Raw genomic sequence first — 15185 nt, forward strand, 5'->3', positions numbered from 1 at the left:
AGCCTTCTTACACTTGCTCTGACTTAAACTGCTACTGTGTCAATGCTAAATTATGAAAAGAAGTTCTAACTCAAAAGTCACAACAATAAGGATCAAAGGAAATATGTGTCCCTGTATAGGTCCCTCACTGTGTCAGGAGAAACTGAGTCCTTTCAGGCACTGGAACTCAACGAAGAAAAGACTTGAGCCTGAAAAGTTGTCCACAAGACAAAATGTATAAAATATGAAGTATACTATAAAATTTAAGATGGCTCTGTCAGAAGTCAGCTATGGTGCTTGAGAATTTTAAGCAATGAACCTGTATTTAATTTGGCCAAAGGTCATTTCTATCCGTGCCCTTGTTGTAGCATGTGCATGTGCATGTGCATGTGCATGTGCATGTGCATGTGCATGTGCATGTGCATGTGCATGTGCATGTGCATGTGCATGTGCATGTGCATGTGCATATGCCCTTGTTCCTGGATCAGGATATGGCGTGAGGAGGTACGGCCAACAGATGTTTGATCCAGCACTTAAAGTCAAAGTTCAGCTCTGTTACCACCATCACAGCGTCCTCAGTGGTGCCTCTTTGAATGATCACAAACGTCCTGAAATGCACAATATGAGTAAAAAACATTCAAACTTGTGCAAGAGCATTACGTTTACCTTTCTTTGGGCTCATGTCATTTCTGTATTCCCCGTTTGCTCAAGTATGATCATTCACTTTAAAACAAAATAAGGATAAGGAAAATCTGAATAACAACCCATGGCCTCTGGCCCTCTCTTGCTTTCATTACTCATCCAGTGACATCACTCCCTGGCCAATCAGTGGCCTGCAGTCTGTAGACGTCACATTTTCGGCTGGACTCAACTCGAATCCCTGCCGTGTAGGTGCTAAAAATGTAGGTGCTACCAGCTGTTACTACCTCATGGAAAACCCTAAAATCTGAGTCGAATATAGTCAAGTAGAGTAGCGTTTTGCATTTTGGTTCACGTTTGTCATATTTTACACAGTCAGGGAAGTAATGGTGTCAGGATGGCCGAGCGGTCTAAGGCGCCAGACTCAAGGCTTCATTCCTTCCTTAGCACAGGGACTTCTGGTCTCCAAAAGGAGGCGTGGGTTCAAATCCCACTCCTGATACTAATTTATTGCTTAAATCTTACTTTCTTATTAGAAGACCGTGAAGAAAGCCATGTCAGGCCATGGTGAAAAAGGGCATTTATCTCTGAAGACGGGCCTTCAGTTCCTCCCATTAACATACACAATTCTGATGTGCGATGAGGCAGTTCTCCTGCTACATTAAGCTCTTTTCCACTCGTACTTACTCACAACTACCTCAATGTGGGTGGGGTTGTTATAGCAAAGAGGTCCAAAAGTCCTGTGATGTCACTTTTATTGGACAAAACATGACACAACAATTTAGGACATCAAGGCGAAGGTATAAATGCTACTTGGTCTGTGTCTTTGCGTCTAGTAATCCACCTCGTTGATGATCACAGAATACATCAAATCCAACTGTTGCTGTTGCTGGGTTCTTGTTAAGGAGTGGCTTTCATGACTCATCCAGTGACATCACTCCCTGGCCAATCAGTTGCCTGCAGTCTGTAAATGTCACATTTTCGGCTGGACTGGAAATGTTCCACCTTGTGCCAGGTGGTATTACCTCTTGGAAAACCCTAACAGCTGAGTGGGATCCAGTCGAGTGGAATAGGTAGAGGTTGAAAAGGGAGGAATGTGTTCCCATGTCATTCGAAATCTCTGAAAGTTGACTTTGGCTTGTTTAATCTCTTCTTTTTTTTCCGGAAGGCATGTTTTATAAAATGTGAATAGCCCGGCTAGCTCAGTCGGTAGAGCATGAGACTCTTAATCTCAGGCGTGTGGGTTCGAGCCCCACGTTGGACGTAGCAGTTTTAATAATCAACAGATGTTTGATCCAGCACTTAAAGTCAAAGTTCAGCTCTGTTACCACCATCACAGCATCCTCAGTGGTGCCTCTTTGAATGATCACAAACCTCCTGAAATGCACAATATGAATAAAAAACATTCTTTCCCTGCCATTTGCTGCCTTTGTGTACCTCAAGTACTCTGGAAAAGATTTCCCTTCAGAATTGCTTTGACTCTGTAGTAGCCAATTTCCTGACAATACCAGTTATGTCACTGTCCATGAGCTTTACTGGCCACAACCCTGGATCATTTGAAAGTAGATCCTCACTTTCAGACTGGCAAATGTCCATTAACCCTGCCCCCTCCTGCTCTTGCTCCTTACTCTGTGCTGCGCTGTCATCTGCACTGCTGGCACTGGCCCTGTTGTCGTCACCATGGCCTGATGAGGGGCTTGGTTCTGTATCATGGATTCAAATGGAGTTTAGTTAAAGCATGCAGGTTAGTGATGCATGGACGTTAATGCATAGAAAATTTAAATGCATGCAAGTTACAGTTATGCATGCAATCAAATTGACTCCATACTTAGCTGTAAAAGTGTAACCCTTAAAAGAAGGGAAACATCTTATTGTGAATCAATTTTAAAGTGACATGGTACTCTTTGCTACTTTCTCACCATCTTCACTGCTGGTCCTCGTCCTGTCCTGCTGCACTTCAGCAGTGGTGGTGTCACTGGCCGCTGCAACATTGCCTGATGTGGAGCCTGGCTCTGTATCAGTGATGAATGCAAGATAAGTTAATACAGGAAAAGGTTAAAGCATGCAGGTTTCAGTTATACATCCAAGTTAGATGTATATTAATATGTTAGCCTACCATTCGCTAACATCTAGTGTTTGAAAGCTCAAAGTCAGTGAGTGAACTTACCTTTCTTTGAGAAAAACTGAGTGACCAGTTGCCTGCCTCTACTGGCCCTCTCGTCTTTCTCCCGTCTTTCCTTCCGCTTCTGATAACCCGACTTCATTCTAGATTATTTCAGTCAGCTCACCGTCCATCATGTGTTTCAGACAGCCGCTCCATACACCTGCCTGCATTTCGGATGCGTTCAACTACAATTCGATCAGAACTGGACCGCACCATTTTGCAAGAGGGGGAGGGCCGAGTAAATGTCAATATGCCAAAGAACTAAAGAAAAGTTATTGAAATCGAAAATTGTGTTTAATTAGTTTATTTTCCTTTAAAAACGTTGTAATTCATTAGAAAATTCTAAGAATGGGCAACAATATTAATATTATATTATCACTACCTCCGAGGGCCCCCCAGGCTGCGCTGGGCCCTTAGAAACGTTATCACCTTTCCCCGCCTGGCGGCGCCCCTGGTGATGCCCGCCTCCACCAGGCTGTGCACCTGCTCCACCTTCGCTAGAAATAAAACCACCGCACTGTTCATGCGGGCAGCGGACTTTACCGAACCGTGCCCGATCACCTGCCCCACGGCCAGCGCCACTTCCTCCACGCTGCACGGAGAGCCGGCACCGACTCTGATGCCGTGCTTCCGGGACAGCATGGAGAAGCCGCCAGACGCCATTGCGGCCGGGAAGCGCACCAAACAAATGCGAAAAAAACCTCGAAATTAACCTCACAAGACTACACAAAGTACGCAGAACTAACACAACTAATGAAACATTTAACAGAGAAAACAAGGATAGCGAATAAAGGGTAGAAAAACCACCTTTACACTTAGCCTTTCTCTCAGCTCTTCCACTCACACTCCTCTCACCAGCAGAAGAAGAAGAAGAAGAAAAGGAGGAGTGAGGATGCGCAGTGGTGGAATAGGGGGAAGAGGCCGAGGAGCACGAAGACACCGTGCTGTCCCAGATGAAATTCGGGCCATAATTATAGATCATGTCATCATTCATAGCCACATAATTTTGCTTGTTTTTTGTTTGTGTTTATATTACAGTATATGTGTGCTATGTATATTTTTCTTTTCCTTCTACAATACTATACTGTATGGAAGTTACGTACTTCACAGTATTTGTGTGAATAAAAATGGTTGGTATGAGTGTATTGTGTGTGCTTTGAGGCTACTCTTACAGTGAAACTTTTTTCCTTCAGTTTTATACACTATTGTATTCTGTTAGGTAGTCCTATGCCATAGTGACAAAACATCTAAACAGTTTGACTTGTAGTGCTCACACAATGCCAAAAGGACAATGCATTTTGGGGGCACTGACTATTTGAATGAGAAAGAAACTTCATTTTGACACATGGCTGAACTGTTTAGGGGGAGATATGAGCTTTTGCTGGTGAACCATGGTGTTTTGCTGAACCATTCAGTTTAGTTTTGCAAAAAGTACTAAAGAGTGTTTAAAACGATCGGTCTGTTTCAAGAAATGTGCCTAGGCAACTGAGAAAGATCTTTGCAATTTGGGTGGCACTGACTCTTTTCATGGGAAAGAAATCAGGTCTGAAGCATGGGTGAACAGTTTTGGGAGAGATATGTGCTTTTGCAGGTTAGCTATGGTGTTGTGCTGAACTATAAGAGTGTTATGCCAAATGATCTTAGAGTTTTGAGAATGTAATTTCTGTTTCAAGAAATGAGCCAAACCAATAGAGAAAAACTGTAATACGAGGTTTGTTTGAATGGAAGGATATATAAGAAACAATATAACTTGATACTTACTGTAAGATTGTTTTTTTAAGTTGGCAGAGACAACGGCTCGATGAAAAATCACTTTTCTGTAACGGCTAACTTTTATAATACTCTAACCTAACAAAAACAAAATCTTTAATTTGTTTTTTTGTTGGTTTTGTTGGAGGAGGGGGAGCGGGAGCGGGAGCAGGAGGGGAGGCAGGTTAACTCCAAGTTAGGGCTTCACCTTGATTGGCCGAGTTCCATTGTGAGCTCGGGCGTTGATAGGCTCGGTTCATTGTGAGTCGGTGCGACATTGGCTAAACCGTTCAATGTGAGAATGGAGAAGTGCGAAGCCTATTGGAGGTGAGATTTAGACTAACGTGAGCGAGGTAGCGCCAACGAGGCTTAAAAATCATAAACATGCATGTATTGTCAGCCTAGGCTCACTTTCCCACACCCATTCATTGGTCCTGCAGACTTTGCTAAAGGTATGTGATAGTCATTTGCCCAGCTCACATGGATTGCATGGCAATCAAATAAGTGGATGGTAGGAAATAAGATCTTCTAACCTATGGGGGGAGAGAACGGCAAAACCGAAGAAAAATGTGTCCTATGTCAGTCTATGTCAAGAGAAGGAGAGTCTGCAAAGGTGCTTTTGTCACACAGCGTTATGTTAGCATGATGAACTTCCTATCCTTTGTCATGGGTCTTGGCCAGGGTGCTACTTGCTTTTCTGAAAGAGACATGGTTCGAATCCCCATAACTTGGGTTTGACACAAGGCGACAATGATCTGATTGCAATGCTTTAAAAAAAAAAAAGAAGATGGTTCGAAACCCCATAAGTTGCGTTTGACACCTTCCACACTTTGGAGTGACTGAGCTTCCGAGTGGGCTTTCTGCAGCTCCAACAGAGAATAATCGGAGCCACCTGTGCCCAGCAAGTTTCCAGCTGTTACTGAGGTGAAGTACTATAAACACCACATCAAAACACCTGCCCCGTGTGAGAGTCGAACTCACGACTTTCAGATTATGAGACTGACGCACTGCCTACTGCACCAACGAGGCCTGCAAAACATAAATATGCATGTATTGTCAGCCTAGGCTCACTTTCCCACACCCATTCATTGGTCCTGCAGACTTTGCTAAAGGTATGTGATGACATGGCCTGTTGAGCACGTAGCTACTTGTTCAAAAGACCTGTTGTCTGGACTAGAGGTTAAACAATCAACTCACAAGTTTCTTTATCTGGCTTTCATTCTCATTTTTAAAGTTTATGGAAAGTTGCAAAAGAGGTAGTTTCACGTGGGATAAACTTGACTGAATTGTCCCATGTCAGTCTATGTCAAGAGAAGGAGAGTCTGCAAAGGTGCTTTTGTCACACAGCGTATTCTATTATGTCAGCATGATGAACTTCCTATCCTTTGTCATGGGTCTTGGCCAGGGTGCAACTTGCTTTTCTAAAAGAGAGATGGTTCGAAGCCCCATAACTTGTGTTTGACATCTTCCACACTTTGTAGTGAGTGAGCTACCGAGTGGGCTTTCTGCAGCTCCAACAGAGAGTAATCGGAGCCACTTGTGCCCAGCAAGTTTCCAGCTGTAACTGAGGTGAAGTGCTATAAAGACCACATCAAAACAACTGGCCCGTGTGAGGGTCGAACTCATGACCTTCAGATTATGAGACTGACGCGCTGCCTACTGCGCCAACGAGGCCTGCAAAATATAAATATGCATGTATTGTCAGCCTAGGCTCACTTTCCCACACTCATTCATTGGTCCTGCAGACTTTGCTAAAGGTATGTGATAGCCACTTGCCCAGCTCACATGGATTGCATGGCAATCAAATAAGTGGATGGGAGGAAATAAGATCTTCTAATCTGCAGCCCCCTGTGACATCTATGGGGGGCGAGAACGGGAAAACCGAAGAAAAATGTGTCTGACATGACAAGTTTAAGTAGATAATAAAGGAAGGAGAAACTGAAAGACGACAAATATCTGATTGCAAGGCATCTCTAACGCCAGTTGTCCATTGTTCCGTCACGTCAACTTAACTCGCCGGATTGGATGCCTAGTGTCGCCGTGTTGCTACTACAGTGGGCGTGTATACGAAGTTGTAGATAGAACATACGGTAGAATGGCTCCGGGGGAAAGTAAATAACTTGTGATTTTAATCAACCGAAGTTTCGGAGTTTCAGAGGGAAATTAATGTGTTAATCGTCAGCAATGGAAAATTATTTCATATTGCACCATGGATGTGGATCTGCGAGCGAGGAGAGTTGCTATTGTGCTGCTGATGCGACACAGGAGATCTCCTTCTCGCTGCATCACCTGTCCCTGCACCTTTTCTCTGATTTGAAAATGAAACATGAACAAGACATGTTGTGAAAACATGGCCATGGGTGTGATTTGGTTTCTTTGTTGAAATGAATGCCTATCACAATTATTGATAATGTTTAATACTACTACTCCACCTCTGCCCATGAAAGAATTTGATGCACTGGATTGAACCTCTATTCCTTGATGGTCATTACTTTACTGCAAAAGTGGAGATGCTCACAATTGCCTGATGTTTTAGGTGTGTTTATTCGCCTACAATAGTTTTAGCACAGCCATTCTGGCCTCTGCTGCTGTTCATTTTGCCCGCAATAGCAATGACATGAGCAATACCCGAAATGTTCAGTGGTGAATAAACAAAGGGAAAAAAATACATGATCTACTGTCATTGGGTAACGCACTACGTCTGCCGTGGCAAATTTGCATAAACTTCGAGCGAGCCCAACTTTTTGACGTGCCGCAGGTCCCCAGCTCGCCGTGCCAGAATCCCAGCATGCTTTGCGAGCACGGCGACAACGATCGGCCGGATTTCATTGAAAATTAACTGAATGCGTTGGATACGGCTTGCGTTGACGGAACAATGGACGACTAGCGTAAAAGAGCGATGGTATTACCCAGTACATCTTCTGATTTGCTACCCAACCTACAACCTGTAGCTCACCAGTAGATTTGTTCGTGCACACACTCGCCCCTGGGTGGGCTCAAACCACCAACCTTTCGGTTAACAGCCAAACCCGCTGGCCGATTGCGCCACAGAGACTTGCTGTAGCTGTCTATGGGCGTGGTCTCGATCATTACCACCTCTCACCCCATCATCAGAGTGTGTGTTCGATTTCTTTATGTTTGTCATAAGGTTGATATCTGCTAAGTAGGTAACAAGTAAAGTAGCAAACAATAAGTAGTCAGTAACTTCCTGGTCTGACTTGTTAAAGAAAGAGGTTTGATGTCAAATTTTTTCCCAGGTTCCCTCATTAGGTCTCTCAGGCTTTTTGAAATTTTTTTGTTTTGTGTGTGACTTTCATAGCAATATGACAAAAAGGTTCTTTTTTAACTTTGCTTGTGCAATTTTGACAAAAGACAGAGGAGCCTCCAGGTTGAGTCATGCATTACACTGCACTTAAAGGGGAACTCCGGGGCATTTGAAGCGCAATCCCATTGCTAGAGGTTGTCAAATACTGATAGTAGGACACAGATAGGTCCAAATCTGCGCTCCCTGTGTGGATATTGCGCTGTTTGCGCAGCCTGTCATGCGAGGCTAATACGTGGTGGCTACGGGGCAAGTGCTAACCCTTCCACGTAAAACAACAACTTGCACACTGCAGAAACGTCACACCACTTTATAAACCATCCGACAATAAAGTCACAAGCCTTACCATCAAAACCATATGCATGGTTCTCACATTACTGGCATGGGGACGTTACAAAACAACTTTATAAAGAGCATGTCACTTACCGGTTGTCGGTATGCGCGCGCATGTGAAAGCCCAAAAGAGTCAATGGACGATACTCCCAAATACAAAGCAATTATCTTCTCTAGAAAAACTGCGTTCAAGTATTTAAAACATTACAACAATACATGCCCAGTAATATTGTTGTCACCCTTGGAAAAATATTTTGCAAGGGAGCGTGTATAATGCGTAAGGAAAGATTTTTTTTATATTTATATTAATTATATATACATTTATAAATTTGTTCATATTTATATACATTTTTTTTACCCAAAATTTCCCCCATGCCAGATCGCCAAATGCTCCAAGTCCGCGGAAAAAAACATTTTGTCCGACAATAGACCATGAAATTTCTCTTTTTCCGTATCATTCGTGGATGCCCATGTCATTTAATGACAAATAGCATTTGTCTTTGCTGCTCAAAATGTTATTAAGCACCGTGTTACACATCAAAGTATCAGAAAGACTCGATCATTCTTTTAGTTTTTAAAAGCCACAATGGTCCTAGAGCTGCTGGAAAGAGTTAAGCGAGCCCTTCTATAAAGTGCCAAAACTTGGTTCCCTCATTCCCTGACCGGGAATCGAACCCAGGCCACGGCAGTGAGAGCACCGAATCCTAGCCACTAGACCATCAGGGACCCGAAAGCAGTGCACACGGTACAGGTTGCAAGACTGTGGTAAACTCATTCCTGACTGGCAAATTAATTGGCATAGTGCATTGTACTGAAGTTGTGAACATTTTAGCCTTAGATGAAAGCAATTGTGCGCATCTGGAGAATGAATCCAAGCAAGCACAAGTTTCACACTTTAGACTTCTCTCTTATTTCAGGGAGAAATAGAAAGATTCCTGAGTAAGAGTGAGTGTGTCATAGCCCTGCAAGAAAAACAGTTGATAGATGACTAAATAAGGGTCTGTCAGGGCATTGGTGGTATAGTGGAGAGAATAGCTGCTTCCCAAGCAGTTGACCCGGGTTCGATTCCCGGCCAATGCATTCTCTGGTCCTTGAATAATCAGCTTTCAAATGTACCTTGCTATCTCTACCTCTGCTCAAAATATGGGTGGCTTGTAGGGGAAACACAGTCTCCAGCTTAATGCACTCTAGCAACTCTTCAACCAAGGAAGCATTTCTTGCTATGACTCTTCAGTTAAAGTGATGGTCTGTTTTCTCATGTGCATTCTAAGTTCCTCCTCTACAAAGCAAGTGGGGAAGATTAGATTCCACAGTGCCGTACGACACAAAAAACGGGCCTCCCTCAAACTCGATCCAAGACGGATGGACGGCCAGCACCTGCCAAATGGCCAAATGCTCCAATTCCGCGGACAAAAACATTTTGTCCGACAATAGACCATGAAATTTCTCTTTTTTCGTATCATTCGTGGATGTTCATGTCATTTAATGACAAATAGCATTTGTCTTTGCTGCTCAAAATGTTATTAAGCACCGTGTTACACATCAAAGTATCAGAAAAACTTGATTATTATTTTATTTTTTAAAAGCCACAATGGTCCTAGAGCTGCTGGAAAGAGTTAAGCGAGCCCTTCTCTAAAGAGAAGTAGTAAATCTGCTGGCTGTAAAGTGTTATTTCAAATCCAGTGGTGCGCATAGGATGACTCCTTACAAACCAACGTCCTATTGAATTTGTGACAGGGCTCGATTAAATTGACATTCTAGTCATGTCATTGGAAAACAACAGCAGAAATGTCTTTGGTTTACGCTACTCACAGTGCCAAAACTTGGTTGCCTCATTCCCTGACCGGGAATCGAACCCTGGCCTCGGCGCTGAGAGCGCCGAATCCTAGCCACTAGACCATCAGGGACCCGAAAGCAGTGCACACGGTACAGGTTGCAAGACTGTGGTAAACTCATTCCTAACTGGCAAATTAATTGGCACAGTGCATTGTACTGAAGTTGTGAACATTTTAGCCTTAGATGAAAGCAATTGTGCGCATCTGGAGAATGAATCCAAGCAAGCACAAGTTTCACGCTTTAGACTTCTCTCTTATTTCAGGGAGAAATAGAAAGATTCCTGAGTAAGAGTGAGTGTGTCATAGCCCTGCAAGAAAAACAGTTGATAGATGACTAAATAAGGGTCTATCAGGGCATTGGTGGTATAGTGGAGAGAATAGCTGCTTGCAAAGCAGTTGAACTGGGTTCGATTCCCGGCCAATGCATTCTGTGTACCTTGTATAATCACTTTTCAAAAGTACTTTTCTACCCACTGCACGAAAAGAGGGATTTGTGTCACTGTGGACGGCAGTGAACTTCCGCGAATTTGCCTAATTTTCGGATGCACCTGGGCGCTTGCAGGCAGACAAACTTTAAGTTTGTTGAGCGACAAAATCGTCGGAAACGAACCCAATTCGCGGCGGGCTCTCACAGCGGGGTGCTAATGGCCCAGCGATTAGCACCCCGCTGTGAGAGTGCCTGGACCTCTCACTGGCCTCGCTGGTATTGGACAAAAAAGGCACGTGATTACATAAAAAAGCTCCTGTAAAGCTGACCGCCCATTGGCCAATAAGGTTAATATATGCATACTTTATATGGGCATATCACTCAGCAATTATGATTAATAATTGTGATTATGATTACTAATATTCCTGGGATGTTTGTGTACTTCATATATTCACGTCATTCTTATAAGCTGCACTATGACTAGGCTAATGCAGGCATGAATGACGTGATTCTATTGAGAATGAAAAAGGAAACTTTTTTTTTTTTTAAAGCGCTTTTATTGCCACACCACACAATGTACATAGCTTACATTGTAATAAGAACCATGTTGATAATAAAGAATTGAAAACTATACACACACACTGCTGTAGCCTACAATATACACAATAAGCCTAAACGCCGCCGTTTGGAATCCGCATTCTTCGCATTACTCCGGTCCCTGCAGGGTCTGCGGGAGTTGTCAGACGTCCTCATCCTGGATCAGAAGCTGGCTTCTGGGAGCTGTTGGAATAACCAATAAATAATCCATGCACAGCATATTGACAACTTGTCTATAAAGTAACGAAAGTCATATTGACAGCGTATATGTTCTTACTCTCTTTCACTCTTCTGTGGTGAGACTGTGAGTATTTCGGGTTGGCTTCAAGACGCGCCTGTAGCACAGCACACAGGTCCGTCACACAGCTAAAAAACAACAACAAGAGGAATGAATAAAATGACCAGTGCTTAAAAGTATCAGTGCCAGCCGTGGTAAAAGTCAGCGCCGCTCACCCTCGATAGTGTCCCCGTCTGCCTCTCTGAAGTTCGGACTGTTTGCCACCGCCTCCTTCAAGCGACTCGTTACATCCATATTGTGAGGTGACAGTAGCCTGTAAAAACAACAGGCCTATGGTTAATAAAAAAAAAACTGCATTAACGTAACATCGGGTCCAACTCAACTAGATATTGGGAGAACAGTCACTTATTCTTACCCTTGACCTGGATTATAATGCCACGGTGAGTTATGCAGGCGGCGAGCTGCTTCCTATAAATTGAAAACACGAAATTCATTTTTTTAAATAAAGCAACTCACACTGGTTTTCACGTGATGGACACAATTAAGTTGAGTTTAGCCTAAAGCCACAGTCAATAACCTACTCTTACCGCGATTTTCGGATTCTGTATCCGCCTTCTCTTGGGGGTGCGCTCTTCAACTTCTCTGGAATGTAACTCCAGTCCGTTCTCGACGGCCATCTTGCCTCCAACCTAGCGAATCTCGGTCATAGCATTCAACAGGACTTTCATTTTATCTGCCTGTAAGCAAGTGAGTAAGTAAGTTTAATATGCAGCACATTTAAAATCAGCGAGAACTGTCCCAAGTGCTGTACAGTGTCAACAAGACTAAAATTAAACAATCAAATGGTCATGTGCAAGTAGAAAAAAACACACAAACCTGTAGACCCGCAGAGAGTTGCTGGGGAGTTGAAAGCAAGTCGTCTTCGCATTACTCCGGTTTGTATTCCACAAACCAGGGCAGTTTTCACAGTACGGGACTCTGTCTGCCTTTCTGTCTGTCTTTCTGCCGCCAGATCTGCTCCTTAAACTTTTTGTTTACACTGCATGACACAATGTTTCTCATACGTGATTGAACGAGAGCTTATGCGAGCCGTTAAGCTCCACCAATCATATGCGTATACGTCATTACACGGAATACTCGCGAGACAACCTCCCGTCCTTCTGCTATTTAATGTTGTCTGACCACAGCTGGCAATTTGCACTGTTTTGACACAAAAATGGACTCTGCAAGGACAAAGAAAAGACCTCGGCGATATTGTGACCATTGTGACACCAAATTAAGCCATACACAATAAAACACTGAGCGCACTACTGCACATTATGTATACAGGCCAGATTTCTATATTTTTATTTATATATTTCTATTTTATTTAAGAAACCTTTTAGAATATTGCTGTTGCATGCTTATTTTATCTTTATCTTATCTTTATTATTATACATTTGGACATCCAGTGTGGGCAACAAAGAAAAGAATTTCATTGTTCAGGGAAACACGTTTCTAACTGCACATATGACAATAAACCTTTAAATCCTTGAATTTTGCCCACAAAAAGCGGTATGACAAAAGAGGTGTTTGGGAGAAAAAAACCCAGATATGCATCACCTGTCACCAGCAGACAGCGTGCACCTCTTCTTTTTCAAGACAACACAGCAACAAACTTGGCTGGAGTTGGAGGTGATGGTCAGGAACGTGTAGAAACAGGCCTGCCCACCCCCCACCTCACCTCACCCCACCCCACTTGAAAATGACTGTGGCAGCTCCTGACCTGATCACTGGCATTTACATATTAAAGGCTCTCCTAAGTAGGGGAGGGGAGGGGGGCATGGGGGAGCAGTTGCCAGGTCAATTTGCGACAATTTGGGCCAAGTTTTCACTTTTACCACCGCAAATGCAGGGGCTCAACGTATGCGGACATTTAAGGGGCCACATACATCCGCAAATCCCTCTTTTCATGCAGTGACCTCTGCTCAGAATATGGGTGGCTTGTAGGGGAAACACAGTCTCTAGCTTAATGCACTCTAGCAACTCTTCAACCAAGGAAGCATTTCTTGCTATGACTCTTCAGTTAAAGTGATGGTCTGTTTTCTCATGTGCATTCTAAGTTCCTCCTCTACAAAGCAAGTGGGGAAGATTAGATTCCACAGTGCCGTACGACACAAAAAACGGGCCTCCCTCAAACTCGATCCAAGACGGATGAACGGCCAGCACCTGCCAGATCACCAAATGGTCCAAGTCCGCGGACAAAAACATTTTGTCCGACAATAGACCATGAAATTTCTCTTTTTCCGTATCATTCGTGGATGCCCATGTCATTTAATGACAAATAGCATTTGTCTTTGCTGCTCAAAATGTTATTAAGCACCATGTTACAGATCAAAGTATCAGAAAAACTTTTAGTTTTTAAAAGCCACAATGGTCCTAGAGCTGCTGGAAAGAGTTAAGCGAGTCCTTCTCTAAAGAGAAGTAGTAAATCTGCTGGCTGTAAAGTGTTATTTCAAATCAAGTGGTGCGCATAGGATGACTCCTTACAAACCAACGTCCTATTGAATTTGTGACAGGGCTCGATTAAATTGACATTCTAGTCATGTCATTGGAAAACAACAGCAGAAATGTCTTTGGTTTACGCTACTCACAGTGCCAAAACTTGGTTCCCTAATTCCCTGACCGGGAATCAAACCCAGGTCGCGGCGGTGAGAGCGCCGAATCCTAGCCACCAGACCATCAGGGACCCGAAAGCAGTGCACACGGTACAGGTTGCAAGACTGTGGTAAACTCATTCCTGACTGGCAAATTAATTGGCATAGTGCATTGTACTGAAATTGTGAACATTTTAGCCTTAGATGAAAGCAATTGTGCGCATCTGGAGAATGAATCCAAGCAAGCACAAGTTTCACGCTTTAGACTTCTCTCTTATTTCAGGGAGAAATAGAAAGATTCCTGAGTAAGAGTGAGTGTGTCATAGCCCTGCAAGAAAAACAGTTGATAGATGACTAAATAAGGGTCTGTCATGGCATTGGTGGTATAGTGGAGAGAATAGCTGCTTGCCAAGCAGTTGACCCGGGTTTGATTCCTGGCCAATGCACTCTCTACTCCTTGTATAATCAGCTTTCAAATGTACCTTGCTCTCTCTTCCTCTGCTCAGAATATGGGTGGCTTGTAGGGGAAACACAGTCTCCAGCTTAATGCACTCTAGCAACTCTTCAACCAAGGAAGCATTTTTTGCTATGACTCTTCAGTTAAAGTGATGGTCTGTTTTCTCATGTGCATTCTAAGTTCCTCCTCTACAAAGCAAGTGGGGAAGATTAGATTCCACAGTGCTGTACGACACAAAAAACGGGCCTCCCTCAAACTCGATCCAAGACGGACGGACGGATGGACGGCCAGCACCTGCCAGATCACCAAATGGTTCAAGTCCGCGGACAAAAACATTTTGTCCGACAATAGACCATGAAATTTCTCTTTTTCCGTATCATTCGTGGATGCCCATGTCATTTAATGACAAATAGCATTTGTCTTTGCTGCTCAAAATGTTATTAAGCACCATGTTACACATCCAAGTATCAGAAAAACTTGATCATTCTTTTAGTTTTTAAAAGCCACAATGGTCCTAGAGCTGCTGGAAAGTGTTAAGCGAGCCCTTCTCTAAAGAGAAGTAGTAAATCTGCTGGCTGTAAAGTGTTATTTCAAATCAAGTGGTGCGCATAGGATGACTCCTTACAAACCAACGTCCTATTGAATTTGTGACAGGGCTCGATTAAATTGACATTCTAGTCATGTCATTGGAAAACAACAGCAGAAATGTCTTTGGTTTACGCTACTCACAGTGCCAAAACTTGGATCCCTCATTCCCTGACCGGAAATCGAACCCGGGCCGCGGCAGTGAGAGCGCCGAATCCTAGCCA

General features: G+C 43.4%; 7 non-coding genes and 1 pseudogene across 7 annotated transcripts; 4 read left to right on the plus strand and 4 right to left on the minus strand.

The window, feature by feature from the left end:
* The window catches only part of LOC142385530 (immunoglobulin kappa light chain-like), a 158116-nt pseudogene that overhangs the window by 45428 nt on the left and 97503 nt on the right, over positions 1-15185 (plus strand).
* On the plus strand, positions 1010-1120 carry trnal-caa (transfer RNA leucine (anticodon CAA)). The gene is made up of 2 exons: positions 1010-1047; positions 1075-1120. It is a non-coding gene; the product is annotated as a tRNA-Leu (tRNA).
* Positions 1810-1882, plus strand: trnak-cuu (transfer RNA lysine (anticodon CUU)). The gene has a single exon. It is a non-coding gene; the product is annotated as a tRNA-Lys (tRNA).
* On the minus strand, positions 5488-5560 carry trnam-cau (transfer RNA methionine (anticodon CAU)). The gene has a single exon. It is a non-coding gene; the product is annotated as a tRNA-Met (tRNA).
* On the minus strand, positions 6133-6206 carry trnam-cau (transfer RNA methionine (anticodon CAU)). Its single transcript has one exon. It is a non-coding gene; the product is annotated as a tRNA-Met (tRNA).
* On the minus strand, positions 8841-8912 carry trnae-cuc (transfer RNA glutamic acid (anticodon CUC)). Its single transcript has one exon. It is a non-coding gene; the product is annotated as a tRNA-Glu (tRNA).
* trnag-ccc (transfer RNA glycine (anticodon CCC)) lies at positions 9195-9266 on the plus strand. The gene has a single exon. It is a non-coding gene; the product is annotated as a tRNA-Gly (tRNA).
* Positions 10022-10093, minus strand: trnae-cuc (transfer RNA glutamic acid (anticodon CUC)). The gene has a single exon. It is a non-coding gene; the product is annotated as a tRNA-Glu (tRNA).

The sequence above is a fragment of the Odontesthes bonariensis genome, chromosome 8, assembly GCF_027942865.1.
Source record: "Odontesthes bonariensis isolate fOdoBon6 chromosome 8, fOdoBon6.hap1, whole genome shotgun sequence".
NCBI lineage: Eukaryota > Metazoa > Chordata > Actinopteri > Atheriniformes > Atherinopsidae > Odontesthes > Odontesthes bonariensis.